This window comes from Zophobas morio, unplaced genomic scaffold (assembly GCF_036711695.1).
Source record: "Zophobas morio isolate AGI-343-1 ecotype UQ-CSIRO unplaced genomic scaffold, CSIRO_AGI_Zmor_V1 ptg000022l, whole genome shotgun sequence".
Classification (NCBI taxonomy): Eukaryota; Metazoa; Arthropoda; class Insecta; order Coleoptera; family Tenebrionidae; genus Zophobas; species Zophobas morio.
In genome coordinates, this window is record NW_026972127.1 from 3,652,977 (window position 1) to 3,676,421 (window position 23,445).

General features: G+C 33.3%; 1 protein-coding gene across 7 annotated transcripts in view; it reads left to right on the forward strand.

The window, feature by feature from the left end:
* Positions 1-23,445, forward strand: part of LOC135133773 (serine/threonine-protein kinase mig-15) — a 55,945-nt gene that overhangs the window by 1,349 nt on the left and 31,151 nt on the right. The gene's annotated exons all lie outside the window — the stretch shown is intronic.

A 23,445-nucleotide genomic window follows, 5' to 3' on the forward strand; every position in this document is an offset into this window, starting at 1 on the left:
GTAAACGACACAAAAAATAATCTAGCCACTAGACGAACTCATATTTTTTTTATATAATCTCTCATTTGTTTGAAGTAAAAAGTTCAGATGTCTATTAGTCGGTGTACTCCAACTGCGCCTATGAAAATCCTTCAATTCAGTCATTTTTATATACAAGGTGTTTTATCTCATTTGTGAGAATAACTCCAATTACAACGTGAAAGGAAAAATTCGGGAAGAGCCCAGTTGTCACCCAAAATGGTCAAGGTCATTATATTGTCATCCGGGATGGAACGAGTTTTCTCCCGGCTAGCAGGTACAAAAATTTTGACTCGACGTTGTTAAAGGGATTAAATTTCGGTTCCTGGTAATTTTGTCAACGAACCAAATTCAAAGTAGATATCTACATACACAGGTAGAAAACAAATTTTGGTTGTTTTATTCCATATTCAACTAGATAGGTAGTTATATTAAAATTAGAAGCGAACATAATGTTGTTAAAAATATTATGATATTGACCAAAAATTTTGTTGGAAAGTAGTGGGCACATGTAACTTGTAGTGGAACTAATCCGTTAGTCTTACCCAGCCCATGTTGTAAATCTTTATAACATGTAGATAGTAAAATCAGGTACCAGCCCTAAGTACGGTCTACTCGTTTACCTGAGGATGATTACTCGAAACTCGAAACCCATTTCTTCATCGTTTTAGCAAATCTATAGGTGTGTGATAATTTTTCTGCAACATAGCGGCATATACCACATCAAAAAAATTATATTTCTAGGAATCCCCGATATATCTTGTAAGAATGAATGTCCCGAAAACAAAATATTTATTGCATGGAAGATACCGAAAATGAACACTTTTAGAAAATCGTTAATACAAATAAAAATATTCTGGACGTTGACACCCTAACAGAAACTTTTGCAATGTTTATACTAACTAAATCTACTAAATTTGAAAGAGAAAAGAAATATGGTAGGAATTATTTTTTTCGTTGAACAGTAGTCAGTTTACATTGCAACACAGTTTCGAGCGCTATTTCAAAATTTTGGTAACCAATCTAGTGTGAATTTTTATTGGAGTATTGATTTTTCAAAAAAAATCGCTGATTTAAATAATTGTTTTTTTTTTTTTTCATTACGAAAATGTAATGCGTATTGCGGCCTTTTTTTGTAGTTTAAATCAAAATAAATTGAGTACTGACTTGCATAAAATCTTTTCAACAACATAAAACTCTTAATTTTCTGTTTATTTTTTACCTCTCGAGCTAAGTTTGTTTTGACGACTAGCGGTTTCATGACTCCTAAAGTATGAAAAAATAGGTCTGTCATTTCCGTCTGTCTGTCTGCTCTTGTCTGTCTGTCTGTCTGTCTGTCTGTCTGTCTGTCTGTCTGTCTGTCTGCTCTTGTCTGTCTGTCTGTCTGCTCTTGTCTGTCTGTCTGTCTGTCTGTCTGTCTGTCTGTCTGTCTGCTCTTGTCTGTCTGTCTGTCTGTCTGTCTGTCTGCTCTTGTCTGTCTGTCTGTCTGTCTGCTCTTGTCTGTCTGTCTGTCTGTCTGCTCTTGTCTGTCTGTCTGTCTGTCTGCTCTTGTCTGTCTGTGTGCTCTTGTCTGTCTGTCTGCTCTTGTCTGTCTGTCTGTTCTTGTCTGTCTGTCTGTCTGTCTGTCTGTCTGTCTGTCTGTCTGTCTGCTGTTGTCTGTCTGTCTGTCTGTCTGTCTGTCTGTCTGTCTGTCTGTCTGCTCTTCCCTATCTGTCTATCTGTCTGCTCTTCTCTGTCTGTCTGTCTGCTCTTCTCTGTCTGTCTCTCTCTCTGTCTGTCTGTCTGCTGTCCTTTGTCTGTCGTGTCTGTCTGTCTGTCTGCTTTCCCCTGTCTGTCTGTCTGCTGTCCTCGGTCGATTTTATTAGACACATAATTTCCGAAACCATTTGACTGATTGTTACGAAGTGTTTTATTTTAGAAATATTGCATATTGTAAAGTGATAACCACAATCTATCCCATCATCTTACCAACAATTTGATGACGTCACCTAAATATTTTGCATAGTAAATTCCATTTAAATTTTATAAAATAACAAACCTAAACTTGTGGTTTATGAATTCGCTTAGATTTGTTTTTTAACTATGGGATCATCATAAAAAAATAAAATTCGCAAAATCCATTGTTATAATTTTTCTAAAAAGCTGTATTTGTTGTCTAATATCTTCGACCAACTTCGTGGAAAATGGAAATAACTAAATACACACGTAAAGTACCATCAAAAACTGAATAAACTTATTAAAACTCCTGACTTTTTATATGACAGTTTATATGGCAACATAGTTTCGAGCATCATTCCAAAAAAAATTGTTAACTAAACTAGTGAGCAAACAATCCTTCAGAAAAAACCGTTTTTAAGGTATATTTTTTTAAAAATCCGAAACTAAACATTTTTTGCTAAAATGCAACGTTTTTACACATTGTTTATTTCGAAAGAAAATTATTGCCGTCGTCTTTTTACTTCCCGAGCGTAAGCTAAAGAAGAATTGAAATGGGATTCATCTAGAGAATGGATGCTTTCATGTTTGCTCCGCGTTTCATGACCTCTGGAATATAAAAAAGTAGGTCTCGTATTTGCGAAACTACCAGACCGATTGTTGTCAAATTTTATATGTATGTTAGGAATATCGTGTAAATGGTAAATCGCTAACCAAAATTTGTGTAATCATCCCACCAACAATTTCATAGCGTCATCTGTACTTGTGATTTATGAATTTACCTTGATTTTGTTTATTATTATTGTAATTTTTACTTCCCTCTCTTCTACTTTTACGTTTTCGCGACGTTTCATGACCCCTAGAGTTCGAAGAAATAGGTCTTCCGTTGCCGTGTGTCTGTCTATCTGCCGTCCCGGATTTTTGTTAGACATAATCTCCGAAAGTACTGGGTCGATTGTCGTCAAATTTTGTATTTATAGTAGGAAAATCATGTAGATGGTAAAACGCTAGCCAAAATTTGTCTTAATCATCCGCACAAATAATGTGATGACGTTACTTCAAAATTATACATTGTTAAATGGATTTTAAATTGTACAAAATAACATAGTGCCAGACATGTAGTTTATGACTCCGTGTTCAGTTTTTACCCGAAACATGCGTCCAGATTTTTGAAAAAAAAAAAATCAAAATTATAATTTTTTTGCAATTTAATTTTGAATCTGCAAAACCGAATGCTTTGAAATCTTTGAAATGTTTTAAAATTACCGTAAGCATGGTAAATTTTTGATCAAAATGTATGTGCTCATCCCTCGTAAAAAATTGATGACATCTCAAAATTTTGCAAAGTATGATGAGTATTTTGGGAATACTGTTATTTTTCAATTTCCATTTTACACTAAATAAAATAAAAAATGTAGAAAGGAGTTGGGCGGGGCTAAATTTAGCTTTTTTCTAGTTTTATGAGCAAGCAGTAGCCCCGACCACCCACCCACCCCTTCTTCATTCCAGTGACTACTCTTAATATTGTTCAGTCCTAACATAGCAAGTTGTAGCCCCGCCCACCCACCCATTCTTGATTCCACTGACCACTGTTAATATTGTTCAGTCCTAACTTGCCAATTTTTAGCCCCGCCCACCCACCCGAGTTTTTCTTAGAAGATATGTCATCTGCCAAAATCACTCTTAATAAGTACTAGCCCCGCCCACCAACCCTCTATTTTCTGTTCTCATTCTAACGATTTTATCTCTCTTCAATTGAGATCCACTTTTCATTCGGACTAGACGAAATGAATCACTGAAATGGAGGCAGGGTGGGTGGGCGGGGAAAATTGTATGTTCTTTTGTAAGGTGAGAATGGAAATTAATAGATCGTAGGTTGTTAAAAAAAGTGTTGATCGTAATTTTTTGCTATAGTACTTATTTGTTATAACATTTATTTCTGAAGAAAGAGACGGGTGGGTGGGCGGGGCTAAGTTTTAACTTTTTCATACAGAATCTTTTATAAGCAAGCAATATCCCCGCCCACCCACCCCCTCTTCATTCAAGTGATTAATCTTAATATTGTTCATTCATTTACCAAAATCAATCTTAGGTTAACAAATACTAGCCCCGCCCACCTGCCAGTTTTATCTTAGCAAGTACTACACTGCACCAATCCAACGTGTCCTTGCAAAAATGTTGATGAGGTCATCACAAAATTGTATAAAGTAACTCAACTCGAAAATTCTTGATATGTTTCATTCAACTTTCGGTGCGAGGGAAGTTCGGTCGAAACAATTATCAACCAATTTTTGTTATCAATATTTCTCGTAGGAAAGTTGGCCATGTTTAACCATATAGTGGCAACCATACGAAACATCGTTCGATCTCGGATATATACGATTTTTTTTTTTGTTAGACTGTGACTGATTTACCTTATATCTCTACTTTAAATTATAAGGGTCTTTTTAATTACAAAATGTTAAGAAATAGTGAAGTCATCAACGTATAAAAACAAGCGTACATTATGGTTGTCGGTCGTCTTCATTTCCCGTTCTGAGTTTATGGTTTCTTGGAATAATGTGTTCATTATATGTCATAAAAAATAAAACTCGCAGAATCAAAGTTGGATAAATTGTAATGTATTTCAGGGGCGAAAATAAAAAATGCAGTTCTTGAAGATTTACAATAATGTATCAAATAATAGACGATCCTCAATAGCTCCTTCAATTATGGTCACTCTAATTTCGATAACAAAGAGAAAAACTCACAGTAATGTGCCATTTTGGACTTCCTATTGCTAAATATAATTTTATCATGTTGTTACCTTCTGAGATTTTTGAACCGTAGCTGCAAACTTATTTATACCAGTAAGTAAAATATTACATTGACGTAGCATAGTCGGAGATTTCAATGTAAAGCATCAGAAAGTCAAGACATGTATATTTAATTGAGCAGGATTTCCATGCTCTGGCTATTGGCCAGTATGCTTGTAGCACAATAAGAGCTTTGTTTGCGGTTTCTCCACCAATGTTTCATGGCTCCGAGTGTATGAAAATGAGTATTGATCTCCTTTTTTCGTCCGTTTGTCGTCTGTCGGAGATCTTATTGGAGATAATCTCCAAAACTACTGGACTGTATGTGAAATTATAGGAATGTTACTCTAAACAAAATCTGTCTGATTATCCCGATCAACAATTTGGTGACCCCACATCAAAATAATATCACCTATATTTGTAGTTTATTAACCTGCCTTCATTTTTTATGAGAAGAAAATTTTGCAATTTCCGGCAACTTTGAAATTTTGCGATCGCTGTCACCTCAAAATCTTTAATTTATAATTGCGAAAGATGTGCATAGGATGTTTAGGAGAGAAAACTTCGATGTTCGAACATACGAATATATTATTTTCTGGTTTTGAGTCGGTTAAAGTCTGGAACGATCCTCCATAATTTACTGAAAACCGCAGCCGATGTTGCCAGTAACCAGAGTGTTCGGAAGTGGAAATGCGACCCTAAATAGGTCAACGTATTGTCTATAGATTTATGACAGTGGATTTTTTCACTTCAAATTTATGGCGACTTAAAAATCGGGGACAGAATTTAAGAAACGGGGAGAGATTTTTTTCTGGTTGGAAAAAAAGTGGACTAGAATACACCACAACCTCTTCTTTATTTTCTTGTTTAATGTCTACTGCAGGTGATTTATTTCTCGTTTTTCCATCAATTGTATTGATTTATCCTTCTTTCGCTTGCTTGTCTAGCTTTCGATTTCAAACACTCATTCACACTTTCAGGAAAACCTGACGCTCCATTACCTGCTATCAAGATTTTTTCCACGAATCACACCGAATTCATTTATTATGAGTCCCTGGTTGAGTCTTCGATCGCGTTATCTTTAAATGACAACCGCTGTCATTCACTATCTGGTACAAAAAAAAGTGTTAACCTTCCACGAACATCATTATTGAACCCTCAAAGCTCCACAGCCACTCCTCACTACTTGTTCACTTTTTTTTTATTTGAAACGCCCACCGGTACACTCAGGGCCGTTTCAGAAAGTCGGTCCCAACCAAATGAATAATAAATCGGCGCAAATAAACGCATTAAAGCATTTCCCTCAAATATTTGACTGTTGACTTTGCACAGTCGCTCCGTGACTAAGACGCTTTTGCGAATCGATTAATCGAATGTACGACAGGAAATCTCTTATCTTGTCGGGTATGAAAGCGGATTGTCTTACGAGAATTAGCTCGTTCCGAATCGGTGGAGATATGAATAATTTGCGTTAGGTATACGAGGAACACAATCTGAGATAAGGACAATAAATTCTTTGTAATGCGAAACACATGCTGTTATCTTACGTGACAAGTGTCTGCGGGAAAAACATTCAATTATTCAACAGTGTTATTCTATTTTTAATTTGAACTTGGCACATCGCGTTCTCCGCTATACCGGTAATGAGATAATCAACAGAAAAAGTGTGCCTGCAGCCGGTTTTGTTTATAATTTATTTAGAGCTAGCTTTGTTGGGGATTCTTCAAGGTTAATGGGTGTGTAAAGCAGGCCCTTTTTGTAACGCGATACAGAAAAAGTGGTTGGCCGATTCTTCAAAATTAAGTCGTCGTAATTGTAGGGAGATGGTTCGAATGTGAGGCTTGGAAGCGAAAGCGTCGTAAAAACGAGGGGGATTAAAATGAGCTAAATCACTTTAAATAAGACATTTAGTGCACGTTTTGTCATAAAGTTCGCCCGGGGATGTCATTTTAACGTTTTATCTGTTTACTTTCTTGTTACTGTTTGCGTATGTTTTAAATTCGTTGATAACGATTGGCCAATAACGATGAATAATGTATCGGAAAATGTATGTGGATTCGTTATTAATAGTTGTTTTATTTTACTGGTAAACAACCAATAATGAAATGTATGTGGTCGACATTAAATGGACAGTTTCTGGTTTAAATTGACGTTTACTTACGGTGTTTATTTTAGCGTGAAATTGTCGCTATAATGTAATTTGTTGTGTATTATGCGTTTTAATTAAATTTTAATAATAATAGCATACACGTGCGGTTTTTATAGCGGACTAAAGTAAATAGAGCAGATAATCACAAATTGATCGATTTTTGTTGTTGATACCAGTGTGTTTTAAAATGAATCATTTAAATTTTTTTGTACGAAGTTGTCCAATTAAGGTTGAGCAAATATGTAACGCGTTTAAATTTACTACCCAAATATGTGCTTTTAATTGTGCTTGGAATATTTGCTGCATACATTTATACAACAATTTGCATAAAATATTTACGTTATCAAACAAAAAAAAAACAGATGTAGACTATTTTGCATATTTTACATACTTATGAAAATTTTGAGATGACGTCTTCACAGTTTTGGTGGGGATGATCAGTCAAATTTTGGTTAGCGTTTCATTATCTTCACGATGATTAATTTTAAAAACAAATCTGAAATTTCACAACAATTTGTTGTTAGTAGTTGCAGAGATTACGTATTTAATAAAATCGCCAATATGTAGACGAGGAGACAACAGACATACGGAAATGGAGGATCTACTTTTTCATATTATAGGAACTACAAAATGTCGAGAAAACATGTAATTATATGTAATATAAGATTACTTTTCAAGAGCGCATAAAAAAATGTTTAAAACTGTGTTTTTAGAAAAGAATGTAAATTTCCGCAGGCTGTGGATAAGCGATTTTTAAAAAATATTGGCAACAGATAATCTCCGGTAGTTTCGGAGATTATCTGTCTAACAAAAATCGACACAGACAATGAACAGACAGGCAGACGAAATCGGAACACCCATTTTAGGGGTTATGACATATCGAGAAAAATGAAAGTTTTACTGAAAACTGGAAAATAAAATTTTTTATGTAAGTGTGGATGACCACATTTTGGGAAAATTTTTTGTTGTCAAAATTAGGACTTAACACAAAACAAAAACTCAAAGTGCAGACATTTAAAGAGTTTATTTTTCAAAACTCGTCAAAATTATATAAAATCCGATCATGGTGGTTTTGGCGTGACTATAAATCGCCACTAATGAAACTTAAATCTGAGTAGTTGTCGAAACAAAATACAACCGCCAAAAGAATAATCAGACAATTTCAGTGTGGAAAACTTGGTTACTTTTCCAAAAAAGACAAAATTTTCAGTTTCATATATAAGGTTTTACTGAGACGAGATTTTCTTCTTACTAAAATTGTGCCTAACACAATCAAAAACTCAAAATAAGTAGCAATTAAGAGAGATTAGAGATTATTTTTCAAAACTTTTGAAAATGAAAAAATATTCGAACATGATGGTGTTGGCGTGACTAGAAGTCGTCATCACTAATGGATAAATCTAGTCATTTTTGTATGTACAAGTGAATAGCACTCAAACAAAATGACCATTGGGTTTTTCAAAATTCGTCAAAAATTTAACAAAACTAAAACCTGGAGAGTTGTCGAAACTAAACATTGTCACCAAAAGATTAATCAGACAATTTCAGTGTGGAAAAGTTGGTCACACTCCTAATAACTTCACGATTGCTTTTTCCAAAAAAAAGTCAAAATTTTCAGTTGCAAATAAAATGTTTTACTGAAAATTGGGAGAATACAAGTTTATATTTAAGTATAAGATGAACGTTTTCATGTAAGTTGACTCAAAATAAGTAAATATTAAGAGAGGTTATTTTTCAAAATTCTTCAAAAATTCAATGAAACTAAAATCTGAGTAGTTGTCGAAACAAAATACAATCATAACCATATGGTAAAATTTGTTCGTGTTATCTTAAACTTCGAAAAAATGGTTCCTCATTTTCACGTCCTAGCCATTTTCAATTTGTTTAACAAAAAAGCTTTAAATCCCAGAAATTTTAAGTCTCCTTGTTTCATAAGATTTATTTAGTGTCACTTTCAACAATCTGAAAAAGCGAAATATTTCTAGGTACACAATTTTTTTTCTTATCGTGTTACAGAAGTTTTAAAAAACTACGAAAATCTTAAATTTAGTCTTAATTTTTAGTTTTGGCATTTAAAATGTTTACTCTTACTTTTAGGGTTATTTCAAGTTACACATTGAAAATTGGGTAAAATTGGAAATTTCATTTTTAATCGAAAAAACCAAAATCATTTAATTTGTCATTTTTCAGTCTTTTGTATGGAAATGAAGATCCCTCAAAATTGTAAATTTCTTATTTCTGTAAACTTTGAAAAATTGGTTTCTCATTTTCACATTTGAACCATTTTTAATTTGTTTGAAAAAAAAAAAAATCGAAATTCGCGAAATATTTAAGTCATCAGGTTTTTTTTTTCGGTTTCAAGAATCTGATACATCGAAATATTTCTAATTTTTTTTCTTGTCAATTATCATATACAGAAATTGTCAAAAATTACGAAAGTCAAATTTAGTTTAATTTTTAGTTTTGACATTGAAAATTTTCAAAGTAGCTGTTTTTTTCTTATTTTTAGGGTTACTTCAAGTTACCCATGGAAAATTAAGTAACATCAAAATTCTTCGAAACTTGGAAATTTAATTTTTTATCGAAAAACCCAAAACCGTTCTGATTGATCATTTTTCAGTACATAGTTTTATATGAGATCCTTAAAAACCGTAAACTTCTTAGATATATTGTAAAATTCGTTCTGGGACTACTTTAAAATTTTCAAAATTGCTCTCTTTTCCTCAGTTTTAAGGTTATTTCAAGTTAGGCATTGAAAATTAAATAAAATAGAAATTCTTGGGAACTTGGAAATTTCATTTTTAATCGAAAAAAACCACAACTTTTGTGATTGGTCATCAACTGTAAACTTCTTAAACATATTGTAAAATTTGTTCTGGGGCTACTTTCAACTTTGAAAAAATCTTTTCACATTTGAACCATTTTTAATTTATTTAACAAAAAAAATCTGGAAATTTTTAGTCACCCTCTTTCATAAGATTTTTTTGTAGTTTAAGTTGCAAAAATGTGAAAAAACGAAATATTTCTAGGTACACAATTTTTTTCTTTTCGTGTATCAGATACGCAAATTTTCGAAAATTACATAATGCTGAATTTTAGTATAATTTTTGGTTTTGGTATTTAAAATTTTCAGAATTGCTCATTTTTCCTACTTTTACGTGTATTTCAAGTTATGTATTGAAAATGAAATAAAATCTAAATTCTTCGAAACTTGAAAATTTAATTTTGATTTGAAAAAATGGAAAATCGTTGTCATAGGTCAATTTTCAGTATTTTTGTATCAAAAATGTGGATCATCCAGAACTGTAAAATACTTAAACATATTGCAATATTGCGTAAACTTTGAAAAAATGATTTCTCATTTTCATATTTGAACCATTTTTAATTTGTTTGAAAAAAAAATCGAAATTCTGAAAATTTTTAATTATTCAGGTTTTTTTTTATTTCAGTTTCAAGAATCTGATAAAGCTAAATATTTCTAGGTACACATTTTTTTTCCTGTCTTTTGTCACACACAGAAATTGTCAAAAATTACGAAAAGTCTCAAATGTAGTTTAATTTTTAGTTTTGACTTTGAAAATTTTCAAAGTAGCTGTTTTTTTCTTATTTTTAGGTTGACTTCAAGTTACCCATGAAAAATTAAGTAAAATCAAAATTCTTCGAAACTTGGAAATTTAATTTTTTATCGAAAAACCCAAAACCGTTGTGATAGGTAATTTTTCAGTACATAGTTTTGTATGGAAATGCAGATCCTTAAAAACCGTAAACTTCTTAGATATATTGTAAAATTCGTTCTGGGACTATTTTAAACTGTGAAACGATGGTTTCTCATTTTCACATTTAAACCATTTTTAATTTGTTTAACAAAAAAAGTAAAAATTCTGGAAATTTTCAGGCACCCTCTGTCATAAGATTTAAGAAAGTGAAAAGACGAAATATTTCTAGATACACATTTTTTTTCTTTTCGTGTAGCAAATTTTCGAAAATTACGTAAGGTTGCAATTTAGTATAACTTTTAGGTTTGCTACTTAAAATTTTCAGAATTGTTGTTTTTTCTTACTTGTACGTTTATTTCAAGTTATGTATTGAAAATTAAATAAAATCTAAATTCTTCGAAACTCGAAAGTTCCATTTTTAAATAAAAAAAAATCGAAAACCGTTATCATTGGTCAATTCTTAGTACTTTTGTATCAAAAATGTGGATCCTTCATAACTGTAAAATACTCAAACATATTGCAATATTTCTTAAAATTTGAAAAAACGATTTCTCATTTTCAAATTTGAACCATTTTTAATTTGTTTGAAGACAAAATCGAAATTCCGGAAATTTTTAGTCATCAGTTTTTTTTTTATTATTATAATATAATAAAGCGGAATATTTTAAGGTACATAATTTTGTCTTCATGTGTGTCACATACAGAAAGTTTAAAAAATTACGAAAGTCTCAAATTTAGTTTTAATTTTTAGTTATGAGTGTTATGACATTGAAAATTTTCAAAATTGCTGGTTTTTTTTTTTTTTTCACTTTTATTTAAGTTATTTTAAGTTACGCATTGAAAATTAAGTTAAATTGAAATTCTTCGGAAATTTCATTTTTAATCGAAAAAAATCAAAAACCGTTGCGATTGATAAATTTTCAGTAATTTTGTATGAAAAACGAGCATTCTTCAGAACTGTTGACTTTTCAGACATACTTAAAATTAGTTCATGCTTCAACTTCGAAAAAAATGGGTTCAAATTTTCACATTTGAGCCATTTTAATTTGTTTCACAAAAAAATATAAATTCCGAAAATTTTAAGTCGCACTGTTTCATAAAATTTTTTCTAAAGTTTCAGTTTGAAGAATCTGAAAAAGGGGAATATTTTTAGATTCGCAAATTTTCTCTTGTGTGTCACATACACAAATTTTCAAAAATTGCGAAAATCTCAAATTTAGTTTAGCGCTTAATTGTGGCATTTAAAATTTTGCGATTTTTTTCTTACTTTAATAAAACTTGGTTAATTCAAATGAATCTCTTCGGTACTGATTATGAAATTACAAACTCTTATACTTGTGGTTTATGAATCCGGCTTGATTTTTTACTATACTGTGTTTGTCGCAAATAAAACGTCGCAAAATCTAAATTTTCAATCAAAAGGGAATTTTTTGGACTGCTCTGACCGATTTTTTAAATACTTTTTTTTTACTTTAGTGTTGCACATTGTTAAAAAATATCTTAAAGATAAAAAGGTGGTTACACTTTTGCAAAAAGTTGGTTAAGAATGGTCTAATTTAAATGTAAAACGTACTTCTTACGTATAAATTTGCATTCTAATTTACATTAACAACATTTCCAGAGATTGTAAAATACAGTATCGCTAAACACAGTTATTAAAATTTCATGGAACATTTAAATATCTAAAAAGAAGTAGAAAGGTAAGTGTACGTTTTCATTACTCTGTTTTAAGACTGTTAAGTCATTAACTTGCCTAATTAACGTTGAAACAATATTGTATAGTGGTATATTTACAGTAAAATTGGTATTTCAATTTTCTTTGGTGATACGGTGTTTACAACAATTGCGAAAAGAAAAATTATTGAATACATACATTAGTTTTTTTAGTGGAATTTTACGTGAATTAATTTGCACAGAACTCAAACTCTAGTCACGTTGAACCAAAAGTTTAAATTTTCGAAAACTTTATGAAGCAGCGATGATAAAGTTTCCGATAAAAAAAGTTTTTGTCGAACTTCTCGATTTTTTCCACCTCGACATCTGACATTCCGACCATTAAGAGTATTAACAAATTTAAAAATAAAACTGCTGATGGACCAAGTTTAAACTGTGCATAAAATTAAAAATGTACATCGATCGTTAAAGTACAGCTAACGTAACACACTGCACCTTTAACGGATTTACTAATTAATACATCGAAACGACGTCATCACTTTTTTGGAAGGCATGAATAAACAAACAACAACCGAACTCAATCATTAATCGGCACGTGAGAAAAGTGACACGTAAAAGTCGAACCCTTGACAATCAGTCCATAAAAGTTGATATACTGACCCCATAACCGGGCAAAATGCGCATCGGTATTTTCATATTTTGACTTCGCGTGTGAGTGGAACGTGGTTAAAATATTCGATGAAACGTGACGGCAATCTCTCAAGTCACTGGGCTCGGCATTTTCATAATGATCAATAATCTCGTAACAAATACGTTCAACCACAACCCAAAAACCGTACGCACAATTTTTTCTTTACCCACCGAACAAAAACCCCCTCGCGTGCGTCCAAGATCGATAATTTCATCGTCCGAAAATAGCCAGATCTAAACTGGACGGTGTCGACGAGATTCGTGAAAAAAGACCGAAATTTATCTTTACGAGAGGACACCGGTTTTGATGATAATAAAATGTAGGAACACGGTGTTGCGACACGCCTCTACGTCACGCCTAAGTTTGTGTTGTTCGCCCTGGTAAAAAAGAATATTCCTTTGGTGCTTTAGCTTTATAAATTATTGATGATTCGGTGGTTCTATTTATACTGGAGGATGTCTGTTTAATTAAACTTGGTAACGTGGTTTCGATTCATTATGTGTTCTACTAAACGGGTTTTTGTCAAGACAAAAGACACCCCGAGATGGGGTCTTGCAGGAAATTTGTTCGAATGTGTGTCATGGGTGTGGTGACATTATGACCTTTTGTTGTTGATACTTTTATTCAGTTGGGTGTTTTTGGTATGTTTTAGTACGTTTATCGATCGGTTCATTCGTAGCGGAAAATGGCAAATTCCAGTCAATTTAGTGGTGATTCACCAATCTGTTGCACATTCTTGCTTGCGTAATGAATGATATTGCTTGGGAGAATTTTGTCGCTGTATTTGTGACGTCGGACATGGTTTCATTGTGAACATGTAGAACTCCATCTGTTCGGTAAACGTACTATAAATTAATAATTGTATGTTTCTATGACACAACGTATGTTATCATCATTATTATTATTTATTTTCGATGATGAAAAACAATTAAGTCAATGGGATTTAAGATATCTACGTCGCTCTGACGCTGTAACTCGTCATAAAACGCAATACTTTGAAGGCTCGGTTCGTGCCATAATTACCACCTTTCCAGCTGTCCTGTTGTTACAGTTAACCGCGCTCAAATTACCTTTTATTCGTCGTTAATCGACCCGTTTATTCCTCCTTTTTTCTCCTTTGAAGTGGTTCCGGATCGATCGCTGCGGTTTGAATAATATTAAATTTCGCTCAACAGCTCTTCATCAGTTTTTGACAAATAAGAGGTGGTTTCCTGCTCGACCACAATTACGTCGGGCCGGCTAAAGCCGACACACTTTCAATTTAATATCGACTCCATACGGCGTTTAATAAATCAATTCCTCCTTCGAAGTGACCAAGTCCTTAAAGAACGAACCGTCTGCTCGAGCCTTCGATTCAATTTATCGCGTTAGACGGACCGTTAAAATAAAACTTGATAAAATTCTGTAGACGCTTCGTTCTTTTCGGGGTGTTTAAGGCGATTTAGTAGACAAACTCGTGAAGTGTTTTATTTTCTTGCCTCTCGTGTTGCATTCTTCGGGGAATAAAATTCCGAGTCTTTTGTGTGTGTGGGGAAAAGCACGGTTGGTTTTCCTGTGCTGCATGATGGTTATGTCATGTATGTGTTAGATGATATCATGTTTTTTGGGATCCGATGAATTGCAAAATTGTTACAAGGTTTTTCTCAGCGAGGAAGTTATGTGATAATAGCATGAGATTTTTTTGGGTTGTAGTTGTAAGAAAACGGTTTGTGTTGAATTTAAGGTCAGTGGATTGTAATGAGGTGAACGATTTGATTGTGTAAATTGATTTATGTTATCGGATGAGTGCGAGATAAATTCGCAAAAATTCCAATGAGCTACGATATTTGGAATGTTGGGAGATAAGTTCTAGAGTTAATGATTGTTGAGTGAATAAACAAAAAAAATCTATTTTCGGTAATGTATTAATTCGGGGGACTAGAAAGTAATATGATGCCGGTTCACGTTTTACAAACGTTTTTAAGCTCGTGGTTTCATATCATAACTCAGGTTGTGTTTTTGTTAACCGCTGGTACCAAAATGTAAACAGTTTGATATTTTTGTCGATTATTAGATTGTTGAAGAACAAGTACGCCATTGTCTGACGATAGTTATCAAAAAATGGTTTCATTGTGAGTAGGTTCGTTTCAAGTAAATAATCTGGTCTAAAGTTACAGTTTCGACAGAATTAAAGTGGGTGGAAATAATTTTCGGAATGAATTTAGTTGCTTAAAAACTGATAACACGTTACAAAACGTTGAATAATTTTAATTTTTTGTATCTGAAAAAATTACGCCTTGTTTTGTTGATTTTAACAACAACGAACCAAATCCTCACTTTTATTCTCTTGTGGTTGGAATAAAAAACTGTCCCAAAAAGTGGTCCGTTTGGTCAGTATTTATTTAATTGGAAAGTTTCAGAATTCGTTGCTTAGATTATGTTAAGCTGATGCCGTATAACATCGTAGGTGCAGACAATCTAATTACAGTTTCTAGAATTTCAGCAGGTAATGACGACTAAGAACCTTTTTTCCAAGAATTCTTATAATAGACGTCTATTTTAAATTTTACCAGGCTCCTGCTGCAAAATTTGTTAAAAAGTAAAGAACATTTTTTATTATAGATTTTTGTCTATTTGGGGTGTTATGAGATGTTTATTTTGTGAAATTTTATTTTTTATAGAATAGCAAATTTTAAGAGTTTCCATAATTATGGTTTTAATTAGAAGTCCTAGAAAAAGGAAAGTGTGTAAAGCTTGTATAAACCTCACTAAACGCTCGTTTTTTAAACATTCGCTCCGCTCCTCTTTAGTCATGAGTTTATTTATTCCGAGAGGTGTTACATACTATATAATTATCGAAAGTCTGAATACAAAATTGTATCATAATATTGAAAAAAGTTTCCAAGGGATTAGGGCACTTCAGGTACCACCAGAACGAGATATGACTGGACCGGAGTCGATGGTCCCCTTCCAGAAACAAACCGAACATTTACCAAACTTGAATTGACTACCTGATCTATTCAAACGCCAAGCAAAAAATCTTTCAGCAATAAAGTCTGTCTAAACTTATAAACAAACGCCGTCAATTATTTTCTGAGGGGCTATACTTTCTAACCCTCGGCTGATAATAAAGCTGTCAATCAATGTAGAAGATCAGAGAAGATTTTAAAGTGGGATTTATAAACTTGCTGTTGACGTTGAAGTTACCGCTGACGTTGCGTTTACAGTTGAAAATTGTCATTTATAAACTCCGTTGCCAAGTTGCTTTTGATAGTAACTTTGATGTTCAATTTTTGCCGTATTTAAAGGGGTTGTAGAAGAAATGTGGAGGATTTAAGTTGATTACTAAAAAAATTACCATTTTAAGCTTCTTGTTGTCGAAATAAATCTACGCATATTACGAAAAAAAAGGCAAAATGTAGCCCCGCCCGCCCACCCTATCTCAATTGTGATGATTTTTTTATTCGTCGTGAGCCAAGGGGGCGGAGCTTAACTGCAAAATCCTTATTTCTCTATGAAAAATTAAAACATGTTTTTGAGTATCGTGTTGTAAAAAGAATACTATGTACATTAGGAAAAGCTAAAGCCAAAGATTAGGCCCCACCCATACCCGCCCCGATCTCAATTCTCAATTGTGATGAATTTTTCATTCGTTGTCAGATCGAGGGGCGGGGCCTAATTACAAAATCCATATCTTTCTACAAGAGTTTACCATTGTAAACATGTTTTAAGTTTCTTGTTCTGAAAGGACTACTACGTATAATAGAAAAAAGGCAAAATATAAGCCCCGCCCACCCGCCCTATCTCAATTGTGATGATTGTGGAGAGCCAATCGACCGGAATTTAATTGCAAAATCCTTATTATTTCTCTACAAGAAACTACCATGTAAGACATGTTTTTGTGTATCGTGTTATTCAAAAAATACTACGTATTTTAAGAAAAAAATAACCCAGAGATTAAGCCCCACCCATATCTGGCCTGATCTAAATAGTAATGAAGATTTTGATTCTTTGGCAGACCTATTTTAAACGTGTTTTAAGTTTCTAAGAATAAAAAAGATCATCACAATGGGCGGGGTTAATATTTTTCCTTGTTTCTTAGTAAACATAGTATTCTTTGAACGACACGATACTCAGAAACATGTTTTTAATTTCTTGTTAAGGTATAAGTATTTTGCAGTTAAGCTCCGCCCCCCTGCTTCACGGCGAATTAAAAAAATCATCACAATTGAGATAGGGCGGGTTTTAATATGTGTAAACTTCTTTTCACAAGATGAAACTTAAAACACGTTTAAAATGGAAAATTTGTATAAGGGAATATCGATTTTGCAATTAGGCTCCTCCCCATAATTGCAAAATCCATATTTCCTCCCAAAAATCATTTTAACCATGTTTTAAGTTTCTTGTAATGAAAAAATGGATATATATATTAAAGAAAAAAAAAGGCAAAATGTAAGCCCCGCCCACCCACCCTGTCTCAATTGTGATGATTTTTTTTTTAATCGTTGAAAGCCGAAGGAGCGGAATTTTAATTGAAAAATCCTTATTATTTCTCTACAAAAAACTACCATCTAAGACATGTTTTTGAGTATCGTGTTATTCAAAGAATACCATGTACATATATTGAGAAAAAATCAAAGCCAAAGATTAAGCCCCACTCATACCTGCCCTGACCTGAATAGTAATGAAGTTTTCATTCGTTGACAGACCTAGGGGCGGAGCCTAATTGCAAAATCGATATTTCCTTACAAAAATTTGCTATTTTAAACGCGTTTTAAGTTTCTAAGAATAAAAAACATCATCACAATTGAGAGGGGATGAGTGGCGGGGTTAACATTTTTCCTTGTTTCTTAGTATACGTAGTAGTCTTTGAACTGTTTTTAATTTCTTGTAAAGAGATAAGTATTTTGCAGTTAAGCTCCGCCCCCTTGCTTCTCAGCGAATAAAAAAAATCAATCACAATTGAGATAGGGCGGGTGGGCGGGCTTACATTTTGTCATTTTGTTTTAACATGTGTAGACTTCTTTCCACAACACGAAACTTAAAGCATGTTTAAAATGGAAAATTTGTATAAGGAAATATCGATTTTGCAATAGGCTCCGCCCCATAATGGCAAAATCCATATTTCCTTCCAAAAACCATTTTAACCATGTTTTAAGTTCCTTGTTATGAAAAGAAGGCTATGTATATTAAGAAAAAAAGAAAGGCAAAATATAAACCCCGCCCACCCACCCTGTGTCAATTGTGATGATTTTTTTTTTTTTTCATCGTCGAAAGCCAAGGGAGCGGAATTTAATTGCAAAATCCTTATGTCTCTACAAAAAAATTACCATGTAAGCCATGTCTTTGAGTATCATGTTATTCAAGGAATACTATGTATGTATATTAAGAAAAAATTAAAGTCAAAGATTAAGCCTCATTCATGCCTGCCATGAGCTAAATAGTAATGAAGTTGTCATTCGTTGGCAGATTTAGAGGCGGAGTCTAATTGCAAAATAGATATTTCCTTAACAGAATTTACCATTTTAAACGCGTTTTAGGTTTCTAATAATAAAAAAATCATCACAATTGAGATGGGGTGGGTGGGCGGGGTTTATATTTTGCCTTGTTTTCCTAATATACGTAGTATTCTTTGAACAACGTGATACTCGAAAACATTTTTAATTTTTTGTAACGAAATAAGTATTTCGCATTAAGCTGCGCCCCTTTGGTTGACGGCGAATAAAAAAAATCATCACAATTGAGATAGGGCGGGTGGGAGGGCTTACATTTTGCCTTTTTGTTTTAATATGTGTAGAATTCTTTTCAAAACATGAAACTTAAAACTTAAAAATGAAAAATTTTAAAGAAATATTGATTTTGCAATTAGGCTCCGCCCCATAATTGCAAAATCCATATTTCCTTGCAAAAATGTACCATTTTAACCATGTTTTGAGTTTCTTGTTGTGAAAAGGTGGCTTTGTATATTAAAAAAAAAGAAAGATAAAATATAAGCCCCGCCCACCCGCCCTGTCTCATTTCTGATGACTTTTTTTTTATTCGTCGTAAGCCGAGGGGCGGAGCTTAATTCTAAAATCGTTATTTTTCTACTGGAAATTACAATGTGAAATGTGTTCTTAAGTAATCGTGTTATACAAAGAAAACTGAGGACCGGTTGCATAAACGGAAATCAAATTTAATCTCTGATTAACTCCATAGTAACGATTGTTATTATGATAGTTACAATTGTTCTTAATCAGAGATTAAATTTGATTTGCGTTTATGCAACCGGCCCTGAATGTATTAATTAAAAAAGAAGACCGAAAGGGAAGCCCCACCCATCCATCTCGATCTCAGTCGTGATGAATTTTTCATTCGTTGTCAGACTGAGGGGCGGAGCGTAATACAAAATCGATATATAAATTTACCATTTTAAACATGGTTTAAGTTTCTTATTGTGAAAAGATGACTACACATATTAAGAAAAAAGGGAAAAAGTAAGCCTCGCCCGCCCGCCTTATCTCAATTGTGATGATCTTATTTATTCTTCGTGAGCCAAGGGGGCGGAGCTTGATAAAAAAACACGTTTTTGAGAATCGAGCGTCACCCGGATGACAAATGACACATACCTGAACAGCAACGGGAAAGCATATTATCAATACATGCTTAACTTCGACTGTTTATGTTTATACGTTGAAAGAGTTCGACGATTAAGCGCGTATAAAATTCGCGGCAGCAGCGAATTTTCTCATTGGAAAATTTTCCGCAAGGACACAGCTTACAAAAATTTCCAATTCAACAATATGAGGAATTGTGTTAGAAAAATAAAACAAAACCCTGGTGGCCATGTAATAAGAGTTTCCACAAAAAAAGTGCAAATATAATTTCGTTGATTCCGGAAAGCCAATGGTTCAGAAATTTATGAAAAGGAATATTGCATATTTTTCCAAAAAGAGACCTCATTTTTGATAAATGGGCAAACGTTAAAGTGAATTTTGAAAATAATGAAAATACCATATGTATTGAAAATTGAGCGCAGTTTTTCAGATTGTGAAAATAGGTAAACGATAAAATTGTCTATCACATTGTAAAACGTAAGTCGTAATAGTTCGCGGAATAAAATAAATATAACAAACTATGTAGTACCAAATAATCAAGTACTTTATCGTATTATCTTCATGTACACACTTGTATGTGGATAACAGTAAAATAAGTATTTAATCTTGTGGATAATAATAATTGTAAATATTGACATTAGTCATGTACAATAATGCGCATACATATTTGATGCATATAAATCCGCATACTTTAATCAAAATTCATGCATATAATTCCGGCCTCTGTACAATAAAATAATATCTTTCATGCGTTACAAGTCATTGTTTCTTGTTCTTGAGTATAAATGATGTCGTTTTTCTGCCGTATTTAATTATAATTAGAAATTTCACGTTTTATTATTTATCAATTTGTATCGATTAGTACCATTTTCAGAAAAAAGTTAGTATTTTTCAGTGACAAATTGCAAAGACCTCAGCGCCGCTAAAGATGCAAATTGACTTCGCTTTAATTAACAGGATAAAATCCACAAATAACGGTTAACAGTACAAGGTCCAGGTAAACAAATTATCTTGAAAATTATTACATCACCTCTGGAAAGAAAAAAGTGACCTTTGCACGTCGATTAAAATGTGCCGTGTTCTGCTGCGAAAATCTTTTTTCTCGTTTTTGCTTACAAATCTTGAGGTTAAGTTTGAGTGTTTTCGAGTCGCTGTTACTTGAAAGAACAAAATACATTAACTTGGTCATTTATCAATCCGTTCGTGTTTTTGCATGATTAATAAGTGGGGCAAAACTGACGGTTCTTTAAAAATCGTTGTCTGGGTTTCCGTCAAAGAGTAGTCATAATGAGAGAGGAGAAATATTCTCATCAAAAATTGGCCATAATTTACACAAAATTTTTCGAATGGCTCATTATAACGGGTTCTGGGCTATATATAATTAGTAACGAATTATATTATGCTGATATTAATTACTTTGGAGTTGGTTCGGTGATATACAGTTAGGTTAAAATAAAAACTAGTGTTGAGGTATTTCGTTTTTCTTGTTAGAATAATCAATTTTAATATCTTGTGACAAGTCATTCCGGATATTCATTTTAAACGTTCAAACCACTCACTCTGTTCATTGTTTGTTTTATGGCAGTGCATACACTCGTATGAACTTTGCCTTACAATAGTAAATATTGTTTTTGTGTGTATCATGTAATATCGTCCCTGTGTAAATAGTTGTAGCACATTTTCGAATTATTTTCGCATAACCAGGATGGATAAAGTGCGTTGTCCCTTCAGCCTTTCCAAGAACGTCGAAAAATTTCACTGTTTTTCCCATAAATCCGGACATAAAAAACAGCCATAAAAGAAAAATTCGACTCGATATTACATTTCGTATACAGTCCACACTACTTACGCTAAATAAACCAAAGATTGATAAATATCCACGTCATGAAACGCGTTTACGTAGAATCTTGATTGCTTCAAGCCATTATTTTATAGTCGCGTTACAACAAATTTCTTTGATCATTTCACGTTTATACTCCTCAATAAAGTTTCGTTTTCAATTCACCCAAAGAATGACGCACGATCAGCCACAATAGACCGTGAATTAGCAGCTGTTATTTCTTCAGTCACGAAACGAACAGATTTTTTTAATAGTTATTAACAATGAAACGTACCTTAAAATGTCAACGTGTGATGGATTGACGCAGCCTTGCGTTTTTCGAGTTACGTCCGGCACACATGAAACGTCAAAATAATTTAAATTGTTCAAAGAAAAATTGAAGTGAGTCATTCGTCAAACGCGAAACGAGATCGATAATTCGCAGGGTTGTCGTTTAAAATTTTTTGCTTTAAAAGGGGTGCTGTTATTGTTTGTATTCGGGGAAACCCGATCGCTGGGGCGATTACATATCCCTTGAAAAAATAGGACATTTCTATGCGATCCTTCGTGGAAATGTGCGAAAGCTTTCGGTGATTTCGTTTTGATTTCATCGGGATTTTTAAATCATTGCGGGAATTTCCATAGGAATTGGGGAAAGATGAAATATTTTCGGGAAGGAGTCGCATTTGTGTGAAAATTTCGCTTAATAGAAACACGCGATGATTCAATATGGTTTAATGGGGGTGTTTTCAACCCCATTCGAGTGCGTCTGTTGCTGTGACACATTTTCCGCTTTTCAGTCCGGTTTCGTTTTAAATGCGATTTACTTTGCGAAATTTCAAAATGACGTCATCGAGTTTTTGGAGGGGGTAAATAGATAAGAGGAGTCACGTTTGTGTGAAAATTTCGCTAATAGAAACAGGCGACGTTTCAGTGGAGTTCAATGGGGGTGTTCTTAACCCTAGTCGGGTTCGTCTTTTGCGGTGACAGCTCATGGAAAGAACATTTTCCGCTTTTAATCGAAATTGCACTTCAGTCGATATTGTTATCTACTCCGCTTTGTTCGCGTTATCACACCCTCGGTTTGCGAAGCCATCGAGGCGTCACAACACGTGTACGATGCAGCGCTGACAAATGACAGCCGGAGAAGGGTGGCCGTTTCATGGAAGACTGTACAATTTAAAATACAACAGTGCATTACGCGTGTACAGTTGAATCGGAGTTTAAACGATTTAAGTTTCCGTTTGGTCGTCGCTAATGGTGAATTTTATGCGTCTATTTTGCTGTTAAATGGGTTTGTCTGGAAGATAATGTTACAATTAGAGCAGTTAGTCGAGAGCAAATTTTTTAGGTATTGTAATCTTAAATCAGAACGCATATTTGAATCAATTATCGAGTTTCAATTTTTATTATATATTGTTATTTATAGCATTTCGAAAATAATCACACCAAATATCCCTCATGCATTGTTTTGATTTTTAAAAAATGCGTCTGATTAATCTATATTTTCCTAGACTAATGCGAGAAAGTATTGTAATCGTGTCAATTTGACGAATGTCTAATTCAATGTTTTTTCGACGTTTCGCATTTTTTGTTCTATACCGTTTGTAGAATACGAAAAATTCGTCTGTCGATTTATCCCCTCCAAACATTTGATGACGTCGCAAAAAATTATTAATTACTTTGGTCAAAGACGTCTTCTCTCTTTTCAGAAATTGTAGATACACAAGAGTATTACCAAAGATTATGACGTTTTTAATAAAATTTGACATTAATTATACAGCAAGCATAACATGCTTCCGTGCCAAAGTTGTTTAGACCAAACTTCCCTCGCCACGGAAGTACAGTCAAACAAGTTCAGTTTCTTATGTAGAATTTAAGAGTTAATGTTTAAAATTTTGTTACTACCATTAGCGCCACCCAAAACTTGGGTAATCATCGCCGGTAACAAACGGATAACGTCCCCTCAATTTTTCTTTCAGTAAACGTAATTTAAATTTTCTAAAATAACGTACTCCTATACTTGTGGTTTATGAATCTGTGTTGATTTTTTACCAATTCTATCCAGATTTT